At 48.4% G+C, this 10,155-nt stretch overlaps 2 non-coding genes across 2 annotated transcripts; one reads left to right on the top strand and one right to left on the bottom strand.

Annotated features, from left to right (window-relative positions):
- Positions 1 to 7,676: 7,676 nt before the first annotated feature.
- Positions 7,677 to 7,750, bottom strand: Trnat-ugu (transfer RNA threonine (anticodon UGU)). Its single transcript has one exon. It is a non-coding gene; the product is annotated as a tRNA-Thr (tRNA).
- A 79-nt stretch (positions 7,751 to 7,829) lies between these two features.
- Trnat-ugu (transfer RNA threonine (anticodon UGU)) lies at positions 7,830 to 7,903 on the top strand. The gene has a single exon. It is a non-coding gene; the product is annotated as a tRNA-Thr (tRNA).
- Positions 7,904 to 10,155: the final 2,252 nt, after the last annotated feature.

Below are 10,155 nucleotides of genomic sequence, written 5' to 3'. Positions count from 1 at the left end.
TTCACAATGGAGGTAGATGAAAAAAACCAGCTTCCATTTCTGGATGTGCTCGTCAAGTGAAGACCAGATGGCCCACTAGGAACACAACGTCTACCGTAAGTCCACACATACAGACTTGTACCTGCATGCCTCCAGCTGTCATGCTCCTTCACAGCGAGAGGGTGTTCTAAGCACACTGGTGCACAGAGCACGCGAAATCTCGGACTGTGACAGCCTAGCAGCTGAATTGCAGCACTTGCAGGCCGTATTCCGCACGAACGTTTACAACAACCGGCAGATAAAACGCGCCATAAGACGGGAGAAGCCGAGACCGTAGCCCTCCGAGGACGAAGGCAAACCGGTTGCGACAGCGATAATACCATATTCAGGAACACATCGGCAAAGATCGCCAGAATACTCAGAAAATATAACGCAAAGTGCGTGTTTCGCCCCCCACCAAAATACACTCCTGGAAATTGAAATAAGAACACCGTGAATTCATTGTCCCAGGAAGGGGAAACTTTATTGACACATTCCTGGGGTCAGATACATCACATGATCACACTGACAGAACCACAGGCACATAGACACAGGCAACAGAGCATGCACAATGTCGGCACTAGTACAGTGTATATCCACCTTTCGCAGCAATGCAGGCTGCTATTCTCCCATGGAGACGATCGTAGAGATGCTGGATGTAGTCCTGTGGAACGGCTTGCCATGCCATTTCCACCTGGCGCCTCAGTTGGACCAGCGTTCGTGCTGGACGTGCAGACCGCGTGAGACGACGCTTCATCCAGTCCCAAACATGCTCAATGGGGGACAGATCCGGAGATCTTGCTGGCCAGGGTAGTTGACTTACACCTTCTAGAGCACGTTGGGTGGCACGGGATGCATGCGGACGTGCATTGTCCTGTTGGAACAGCAAGTTCCCTTGCCGGGTTAGGAATGGTAGAACGATGGGTTCGATGACGGTTTGGATGTACCGTGCACTATTCAGTGTCCCCTCGACGATCACCAGTGGTGTACGGCCAGTGTAGGAGATCGCTCCCCACACCATGATGCCGGGTGTTGGCCCTGTGTGCCTCGGTCGTATGCAGTCCTGATTGTGGCGCTCACCTGCACGGTGCCAAACACGCATACGACCATCATTGGCACCAAGGCAGAAGCGACTCTCATCGCTGAAGACGACACGTCTCCATTCGTCCCTCCATTCACGCCTGTCGCGACACCACTGGAGGCGGGCTGCACGATGTTGGGGCGTGAGCGGAAGACGGCCTAACGGTGTGCGGGACCGTAGCCCAGCTTCATGGAGACGGTTGCGAATGGTCCTCGCCGATACCCCAGGAGCAACAGTGTCCCTAATTTGCTGGGAAGTGGCGGTGCGGTCCCCTACGGCACTGCGTAGGATCCTACGGTCTTGGCGTGCATCCGTGCGTCGCTGCGGTCCGGTCCCAGGTCGACGGGCACGTGCACCTTCCGCCGACCACTGGCGACAACATCGATGTACTGTGGAGACCTCACGCCCCACGTGTGGAGCAATTCGGCGGTACGTCCACCCGGCCTCCCGCATGCCCACTATACGCCCTCGCTCAAAGTCCGTCAACTGCACATACGGTTGACGTCCACGCTGTCGCGGCATGCTACCAGTGTTAAAGGCTGCGATGGAGCTCCGTATGCCACGGCAAACTGGCTGACACTGACGGCGGCGGTGCACAAATGCTGCGCAGCTAGCGCCATTCGACGGCCAACACCGCGGTTCCTGGTGTGTCCGCTGTGCCGTGCGTGTGATCATTGCTTGTACAGCCCTCTCGCAGTGTCCGGAGCAAGTATGGTGGGTCTGACACACCGGTGTCAATGTGTTCTTTTTTCCATTTCCAGGAGTGTAGAAAACATTATTAGCATCAGTCAAGGACGACTTAGGACTCCGGAAACCGCGAGTTTACAGCATCCCTTGTCAGTGCGGGAAAACGTATATAGGCCTGACCATCCGGAAGGTACAGGAGAAATTTAGTGAACATAAACGCCACACAGACAACGCACAGGCGACAAAGTCCGCCATGGCAGAGCACTGCATCTCACATGGACTTGACATGAACTACGATGGCACAAAGGTGCTACAGCAATCGAACGCCTTCTGGGATTGTCTCCTTAAAGAGGCAGTGGAGATCCGGCTACATGACGAACTAATAAACAAAGACAGTAGTTTCCAGCTAAGCAAAGCCTGGGATCCAGCTATGAGTATGATTAAAACACGACGACAGTCTACACGGAAATCCGCTCCTATCAGGACACCTCAAGAACAAGGACAATAAGATGCACTGTCACCGCAAGCGGTCGTAGCTGCCGAAGGACTGCGGCCCATGATCTGTCACGGGGCGCCGCGCTTCCCCCACCACCCAGCGCCGCCCTTCCCCCACCACCGGCCGCAGACCCCTCGGAAGACCCCAGACGGAGGCTGCGGGAGAGGGGTGGAGATTATATAAAGTCAGCATCCATCAATCAGACACCAAGATCGCCTGAAGATGGCAAGAAGTCGTCTTGCCGAAATATCGCGCCCTTTGGACGACGCTACCCGGCTGAATACCCGAGAAATTTTCAAGGAAGCAATAACGCCCCAACTTTGGCTCAAAGGACAGAGTTCAACCTGAAAACAACCGGTACATCTGAGCTAACAATCATGAATTTGATTCGCAAGTTTGAGAAAAGGATTAGTGTTGGTGATGACAGTGTTGGCAATATCGGTCGTCCACAAAAGATGAAAACGCCTGAAAACATCGAGAAGACACGCACTGTGTTTCAAATCAGCCCCAGGAAATCGATAAAACGATCTGCACAACAGGTCGGAATCAACCAGGAGACACTGCAACAATTTGTTATTGAAGACCTGCATCTCTTCCCACACAAACTTCAAGCCCATCAGCCGTTAAGCCCCAGGGACATGGAACAGCTGTTGTGTTTCGGCAACACTGTTGTCCACAGAATTGAGAAACCGGACTTTGATGTGAATATGGTTTGGTTTAGTGACGAAGACCACTTTCATTACGATGAGTTCGTCAATAAGCAAAATTGGCACGACTGGGTGACTGAGAATCCGCATTTCGCGATCGAGAAGTCTCTTCACCATCAACGGATGACTGTGCGATGTGCAATGTCCAGTCAAAGAATAATCGGGCGGTGCGATATTTCTTGATGGCACTGTGACCACCTAAAGGTACGTGAAGATTTTAGAAGATGATTTATTTATTTATACGTCAAGTTCCGTAGGATCAAATTGAGGAGCAAGTCAGTACATGAAATTACAAAATAAAAGTAATAACAGATAAAAATGAAATGTTTATGAACCCGAAAAAGGTCAAGCCATAAGTTTAAGTAAACGGAATCAACAATATGGCAAGAATAAGCTCAAATTTTCAAGGAAATTCTCGACAGAATAGAAGCAATAGCGCATGAGGAAACTCTTCAGTTTCGATTTGAAACCGCGTGGATTATTGCTAAGATTTTTGAATTCTTCTGATAGCTTATTGACAATAGATGCAGCAGTATACCGCACACCTTTCTGCACAACAGTTAAGTAACTACGATCCAAACGCTGGTTTGATTTCTGCCGAGTATTAACTGAATGAAAGCTGCTCATTCTTGGGAATAATCTAATATTGTTAAGAAGAAATTACAGTAAGGAATATATATACTGAGAGGCCAATATCAAAATACCCAGACTCGTGAACCGGGGTCAACAAGAGGCTCGTTAACTTATACCACTTACTGCCCGAACCGCCCGTTTCTGAGCCAAAAATATCCTTTTACAATGGGAAAAGTTACCCCAAAATATAATACCACACGACATACACGAATGAAAATAAGCAAAGCAGAGTAATTTTCGTGTCGAACGATCTCTTACTTCAAATACCATTCGAATAGTAAAAATGGCTACATTAAGTCTTTAAATAAGATCCTGAATGTGGGCTTTCCACGACAGTTTACTATCTATCGGAACACCTAGAAATTTGAACTATTCAATTTCAATAATCATATGCGTAGTGTGTGACATTAAAACGTCCAGTTTCGTTGAATTGTGTGTCAGAAACTGTGAAAACTGAGTCTTACTGTGATTTAGCGTAAATTTATTTTCTACAAGCCATGAACTTATGTCATGAACTGCACTAGTTGAAACCGAGCCAGTGTTGCACACAATATCCTTTACTACCAAGGTAGTGTCATCAGGAAACAGAAGCATTTTAGAGTTATCCGTAATACTAAAGGGCTTGTCATTTATACAAATAAGGAACAGGAGTGGCCCCAACACTAACCCCTGGGGCACCCCCCCCCCCTCCCCTGTGACTGTACCCCACTCAGACACCACATCTAATTTTTCTGAAATTTTGATCATTTGTCCATTCGATAATTCCTTTCTTTTTCTGGTAGCTGAGTGGTCAGCGCGACAGAATCTCAGTCCTAAGGGCCCGGGTTCGATTCCCGGCAGGGTCGGAGATTTTCTCCTCTCAGGGACTGGGTGTTGTGTTGTCCTAATCATCATCATTTCATCCGCCCAACTAGCTCAAGTGGCGTCAAATCGAAAGACTTGCACCCGGCGAACGGTCTAGCCCACGGAAGGCCCAAGTCACACGACATTTATTATACACTCCTGGAAACTGAAATAAGAACACCGTGAATTCATTGTCCCAGGAAGAGGAAACTTTATTGACACATTCCTGGGGTCAGATACATCACATGATCACACTGACAGAACCACAGGCACATAGACACAGGCAACAGAGCATGCACAATGTCGGCACTAGTACAGTGTATATCCACCTTTCGCAGCAATGCAGCCTGCTATTCTCCCATGGAGACGATCGTAGAGATGCTGGATGTAGTCCTGTGGAACGGCTTGCCATGCCATTTCCACCTGGCGCCTCAGTTGGACCAGCGTTCGTGCTGGATGTGCAGACCGCGTGAGACGACGCTTCATCCAGTCCTAAACATGCTCAATGGGGGACAGATCCGGAGATCTTGCTGGCCAGGGTAGTTGACTTACACCTTCTAGAGCACATTGGGTGGCACGGGATACATGCGGACGTGCATTGTCCTGTTGGAACAGCAAGTTCCCTTGCCGGTCTAGGAATGGTAGAACGATGGGTTCGATGACGGTTTGTGTGGTGTCACCGCTAGACACCACACTTGCTAGGTGGTAACTTAAATCGGCCGCGGTCCTGTAGTACATGTCGGACCCGCGTGTCGCCACTGTGTAATCGCAATCCTAGCGCCACCACATGGCAGGTCACAATACACGGACTAGACCTCGCCCCAGTTGTACGGACGACATAGCTTGCGACCAGACCTACCAAGTCTTCCTCTCATTTGCCGAGAGACTGATAGAATAGCCTTCAGCTTATTCCATAGCTACTACCTAGCAAGGCGCCATTTGTATCAGTGCTTATAGCTTACTACTATTCAAGAGATGTACTCCAACAAGAGAATAAAGTTAAGTATATTATTCCAGCTACGTACTGTTCTTCTTATTCATTAATAAGTCTCATGTTCCAGTACTTCACGCCCGTCTGCGTTAGTTTAGCGTGCACTTTCAGCCACTTCGATCTACAAGGTGTTGGCCCCGCTGCCGACACATCAGTTTGGATGTACCGTGCACTATTCAGTGTCCCCTCGACGATCACCAGTGGTGTACGGCCAGTGTAGGAGGTCGCTCCCCACACCGTGATGCCGGGTGTTGGCCCTGTGTGCCTCGGTCGAATGCAGTCCTGATTGTGGCGCTCACCTGCACGGCGCCAAACACGCATACGACCATCATTGGCACCAAGGCAGAAGCGACTCTCATCGCTGAAGACGACACGTCTCCATTCGTCCCTCCATTCACGCCTGTCGCGACACCACTGGAGGCGGGCTGCACGATGTTGGGGCGTGAGCGGAAGACGGCCTAACGGTGTGCGGGACCGTAGCCCAGCTTCATGGAGACGGTTGCGAATGGTCCTCGCCGATACCCCAGGAGCAACAGTGTCCCTAATTTGCTGGGAAGTGGCGGTGCGGTCCCCTACGGCACTGCGTAGGATCCTACGGTCTTGGCGTGCATCCGTGCGTCGCTGCGGTCCGGTCCCAGGTCGACGGGCACGTGCACCTTCCGCCGACCACTGGCGACAACATCGATGTACTGTGGAGACCTCACGCCCCACGTGTTGAGCAATTCGGCGGTACGTCCACCCGGCCTCCCGCATGCCCACTATACGCCCTCGCTCAAAGTCCGTCAACTGCACATACGGTTCACGTCCACGCTGTCGCGGCATGCTACCAGTGTTAAAGACTGCGATGGAGCTCCGTACGCCACGGCAAACTGGCTGACACTGACGGCGGCGGTGCACAAATGCTGCGCAGCTAGCGCCATTCGACGGCCAAAACCGCGGTTCCTGGTGTGTCCGCTGTGCCGTGCGTGTGATCATTGCTTGTACAGCCCTCTCGCAGTGTCCGGAGCAAGTATGGTGGGTCTGACACACCGGTGTCAATGTGTTCTTTTTTCCATTTCCAGGAGTGTATATTTATTACAACTGATTTCGGAAAAATATCTTCTGGATGTTTAAAAGAAATTAATATTGCTGTTGTGCGATATAATTCCTTACATCGACATCTGTACTCCGTAAACCCTTTTTGGCATGTGGCGGAGGGTACTTTGTGTACAAGTGTCACTTCCCCCTTGTATTGTTCCAGTCGCTTATGGTTCATGGGAAGAACGAATGCTGGGCTCGGAGCTCTCTAATTTTATCTCCGTGGTCTTTCTGAGAGATATATGTACGAGGAAGCAATACAGGGTAGTAAGAACGTCTGAAAAGGCAGTAATATTTGTTTCCGCCTGCTTACCTGAGTTGTTACGTGATTGCCAACAATGGAGTGGGCCAGGGCTCGATTCCTGGCCAGTTGGATTTGGTGTTGTGTTGTCATCAGCCGGCCGGAGTGGCCGAGCGGTTCTAGGCGCTACAGTCTGGATCCGCGCGATCGCTACGGTCGCAGGTTCGAATCCTGCCTCGGGCATGGATGTGTGTCACGTTCTTAGGTTAGTTAGTTTTAAGTAGTTCTAAGTTCTAGGGGACTGATGACCTCAGAAGTCTCATAGTGCTCAGACCCATTTTTTGTTGTCATCATCATCTCGTCATCATCGATACGCAAGTCACCCAATGTGGCGTCACCTCAAAAAAGATTTGCTAACCGGCAATCGAACTTCCCCGCACTGGGCCTCCCAGCCGACAATGCCACACGATCGTTTCATTTTTTCATGGTAGACTGTGCTGAGAAAAAAGTTTTAACAAAAAAGTCTATACGTCGTGCCATTTCCTAGTAAATATGCATTGAAGGTAGCCAACCAGAATGTTGAGCCTGGAATTACATACACGGTTAGTATAAGTTGCTCTCACAGCGGAGATAATAAGAGTATAACACTGTTCAGTCTTTGGCTGTGATACGATCTTTACTACCGTTCCATGTCCTGTTTTGGATCGCAATCTTTCTTTGGTGGCACCGCGTCTGGTGGGCTGCTGGAATTTACGCGTGCAGCAGTCTGACAGGCTAACTTATGTGCTAATTAAGTCGGTAACGTCGCAACGTATCAAACTTTTTTAAATGATGACTAACTGACAACCTCAGCTGCTGATAGGTGTTGTTGTTATACCTCGATGTGGACAGCTGAAAATGTGTGCCCCGACCGGGAATCGAACCCGGGATCTCCTGCTTACATGGCAGACGCTCTATCCATCTGAGCCACCGAGGACACAGATGAATAGCGCGACTGCAGGGACTTATCCCTTGCACGCTTCCCGTGAGACTCACATTCGCGCTATTCATCTGTGTCCTCGGTGGCTCAGATGGATAGAGCGTCTGCCATGTAAGCAGGAGATCCCGGGTTCGATTCCCGGTCGGGGCACACATTTTCAGCTGTCCACATCGAGGTATAACAACAACACCTATCAGCAGCTGAGGTTGTCAGTTAGTCATCATTTATTTCAGGGAAAAGCTGCACGGTCATCAACAATAACTGTTCTTTCGAGAACAAGTTACTGTCTTTGTATATATAATCAAACTTTTTTCATGACAGTATTTTGCTATCACATCCTACCCAGCAAAGCTCTAAGGAGCTTATCAGACTGTTTGTGACCACCACTTATATTGGTTGCCTCTTCTAGGAACGTACGTTCTCTGAACCTGATGCAGAATGCCTCTCCTGCAGCGTCTGCCACTGGAATTGGCTGAATAGCTCCTTGACACTTTCAGACTTGCTAATTGAAACGATAACCAAACGTGTTGCTCTTCTTTGGGTTTTCTTTATTTCCTCTATCGGTTCTATTCGCTACGTATCTTATACTGACGAGCCATATTCCGGTATTGGTCGGACGACTATTACGAGGGCTGTCCAGAAAGTAAGTTACGATCGGTCGTGATATCGAAACGACTATGAAAATCCGATAAACCTTTGCAAAGATGTGTTGGGCAGTGTCTCTAGTATGACTCTAGGTACAATTATGTCGCTCTTTTCATTCCTGAGCTCTTAGTGAGCGCGTAAAGGTGTTATAGAAAATAGTGTCTCCCGCCAAGTACGAGGGCCTGGTGAGAATTTCCCCTGAAGCTATGCAACCAACATTACATAACTGTCGTGCGGTTTCTTCTTCAAGACAATTCTCAGCCTCATTCCGCAGGGGCAATGAAGATGTTCCTGCATCGCTTCAATTGGAAATGTTTGGTTACCCGCAGTACAGCCCGTAATTGTCTCCCACTGAGTTTCATCTCTGCTCAAACGAACCGCTGGCTATGAAGACAACATTTTGGCACAGACAACGAGCTTTAGGCCAGCGCAGAGAATTGGCGGAAAGCACTGGTGGCTGCCTTCTATGATGAGGGTATTGGAAAGTTGGTACAACGCTACGACGAATGTCTGAGTCAGAACGGCGATTACGTAGAGAAGTAGCTGAAAGGTGTAGCTAACTGTTACAAATGAAACATTTCTAATTTTCACTGTGGTTTTCATTTCGCGATCAATCGTAACTTACTTTCTGGACAGCCCTCGCACATAAGTTACATCCACTGCTGGTAGACTATTTTTCCTGAGTATTCTTCCAATGAATCAGTCTGACGGCTACCTTACCCGCGTTTAATTTTATGTTGTCGTTCCACTTCCAGTCGCTCTATGAACACAGTCCTAGTTATTGTATGGAAGTAACTGCTTCCATTGATAGTTCCATTATCGCGCAATTGTGCATTACTGTATCGTTCCATCTATGTATCTGTAATAAGTTACTTTTTGTTTATGTTGGTCAGTTGCTACTTCCCGGTCAATAAAGGTTCAAAAAGCTACAATATGGGAAATAATTCGTGTTGTCGCAAATTTTCATACACTGGTAGAAATGAGTGCCACGAACAAGATACTAGAACTCCTGACCGGAGCGGAGCGACTGTGGTTGCTTGATAGTCACTCTTATACGTTTTTCTTGAATGACTCGAAAACCGCTACCTCTAGCGAATGTTTATCCCAGTACAAAATTAATCTGCATTAAATCTCCTACAAAAAAGATCTTATTCATTTTTCTGCATCGTTTCGGTGAGGAGAGCGAGAGAATAGCTCTACATTAGGTGATTTTTGTAGGGGAATTTGGGTAGTTTCCCGACCTCACAGACCAAAATTTCGTATATGAGATTTTTCATCTCTACATCCTCTGTTCCTCTGTGGTGCGTTGAAAGAATTGCCGTTCACACCCAGTATATAACAGTAGATCTGTAAGAAGAGAGATTGGGGTTTAGCGTCCCGTCAATAATGATGTAATTAGAGACAGGAAACTAGTTCCGTTTGGGGAAGGATATATAGAAGGAAAGCAGCCGCACCATTTTCGATGAAACCATCCCGGTACTTCTCTTAAACGATTTAGGAAATCAGTGAAAACCAAATCTACATGACCGAAGGAAATAACAAGAATGTCGCTATCTTTTTTCTACAGCCGTACATCAGTCGGCGCAATTCTTGCGAGGTCTGCAATGTTGATGCAAGTGCTGCTGTTCGCGGCAAAGACACTTGTCGTGAACCTCATTTTCCTAGTATTAGTATTCAATCTCAGTTTATCATGAAAGCCAGGCGCATAGAACGGCGGAATTATGTTCTCATCTTTTCATCTTTTTCCCTATTAATCC

The sequence above is a fragment of the Schistocerca nitens genome, chromosome 7 (genome assembly GCF_023898315.1).
Source record: "Schistocerca nitens isolate TAMUIC-IGC-003100 chromosome 7, iqSchNite1.1, whole genome shotgun sequence".
Taxonomy (NCBI): Eukaryota; Metazoa; Arthropoda; class Insecta; order Orthoptera; family Acrididae; genus Schistocerca; species Schistocerca nitens.
The sequence above is the reverse complement of the archived record's forward strand: the minus strand, read 5'-3'. Positions and strand labels throughout refer to the sequence as shown.